This window comes from Asparagus officinalis, chromosome 3 (genome assembly GCF_001876935.1).
Source record: "Asparagus officinalis chromosome 3, Aspof.V1, whole genome shotgun sequence".
NCBI classification, from domain to species: Eukaryota; Viridiplantae; Streptophyta; class Magnoliopsida; order Asparagales; family Asparagaceae; genus Asparagus; species Asparagus officinalis.
This window is the reverse complement of record NC_033796.1, coordinates 99,286,066-99,287,892: the sequence shown is the minus strand read 5'-3', so window position 1 is coordinate 99,287,892 and position 1,827 is coordinate 99,286,066. Positions and strand designations below refer to the sequence as shown.

The window sequence follows — 1,827 nt, the reverse complement described above, 5'->3', positions numbered from 1 at the left end:
GACACAAGTTGTTTTCCATTTCTTGAAGGGAAACATTAGAATATTATGCCAACAAATAAATAAAATACACATTGTCAAACTAGAACTTTCGAAGTGTCTTGCATAAAATTAACATAAAGTAGAGTGTCTTGTATAAAATTGACATAAAGTGTTAGACTTTGGACTGATTTCAAGCTACGGTTCAAACTTATTGTTTACATCACGTTTTTATAAATTCGCAATTTTAATTTGCAGAGACGAAGACAATCAAGAGGAGATCGCGGCGGAAAAAAGAGCAGTATTTTTTTTCTTTGCCCTAATCTGTATTATATGCTATCGGGTTACTATGGGAACAAAAGGCTAAAAAAAGAACTAATCAGGTTTGGGTTTTGAGTACTAATCCCAAACCCCAATGCTTATCAACTAAAAAAAAGGCCGCTTTTTTATTTTTCAAGGCTGAAAATTGGCCGATATGTCCGCAATATCCCCCAACATGTCTGACACGGACTTCGATATCCGACTTGAAATGACCATATCCGTGTCGCTCTAGCCTCTGATCCAACATGTGTCGGCCGACATTTAAAACTATTAAAACTATGAAAAATAGGTTTCCTTAGTTCTTTAACTTCGAACGCACAGTAGATAAATAATGGAGTCATTTTTTAATACCTATGCATAGTATCTTGTTGATGATCACATATTATGACCCAAGCTGAACCAAACAATGATTATCCATCTTACTTTAATGATAGTTATTCTGGCAGTGAGCATGTCACTAATATCCTTCAAAATGTAACCAACAACACCAAAACTGGACTCGACACAACTATATGAATGATGTTGGTTAAGATAGGGTAAAATTTTGATGATGATTAAAGCTCTGCCAACAAAGGTAGTAAAAGATGATCCTCAATAATTTACAGTTATAAGGGAGAAGAAGAATATAGCCTCAGAATTCCATTAACAACTGAATGTGAGCGCCTTCTTGCAGTAACCGGAAGCAATCTGTGCAGGTTCTGTTTCGGACCTAAAGAATTCAACATCTTTGTGAATTCAAAATAGAAGAAATCCCAGTCCACACTGCAAGGTTTAAGACTTTTGAGCATTATATGCTGCAAAATGATTGATATGGCAGCATTGTTTGGCATATGTTGGATGATCATCCTTGTCGAGAAGCATATTTTCCATCTGGTAACCTCAGAACTCTGCTGTATAAGTTATTAACGGCTGGGTACAACCCTGAAATGAAATTAGTCTGTAATTGGGATGTAATGACGTGGAAGATTACTTGGTGAAGTTCCATTTTTAAGCTGTCCAGATAATAATAATGGATAAGGACATTGACTTTTTATTTCCTACTGGATAAAGTACAAAAGGTTCAATCTTACTATTCATAACTACATACATCTTAACTAGCAATAGTTAACTTGGTTTTAAGGGCTACATAACAAGGTTTATGTTTTTGTACTTAGGTGCTGTTAACCTACAAAACCTTAGAATTTAAATTCGCCCTAGCATGTTAATATTAATCCACTTCCCATCAGGTTTGTTCAACTTGAATAAGGCCCTAGTATTATGTATTAGTTAATGGATGTCAGGTAGGAGGGAGTTTTTGTAAGATTAATGATGTGTATTCTCCTTGCTATTGTTTGCGGCTGCCCTCCATAAGAAATACGATTGAATATAATTTAATTTTCATTTTACAGTTACATGTCGAGAACAATTTGATAGATGAATAATCACATTAAATTTTTTGTCAGATAATTTTTTCTATCGATTAGATTCTGTTAATGAAACTTTAGCTAATATCTAGTAGGTTTCAAAGTCTCTTACAATTTGAAGAAAGCT

General features: G+C 34.3%; 1 protein-coding gene across 1 annotated transcript in view; it reads left to right on the top strand.

Annotated features, from left to right (window-relative positions):
* The window catches only part of LOC109834869 (flowering locus K homology domain-like), a 13,508-nt gene that overhangs the window by 3,427 nt on the left and 8,254 nt on the right, over window positions 1-1,827 (top strand). The gene's annotated exons all lie outside the window — the stretch shown is intronic.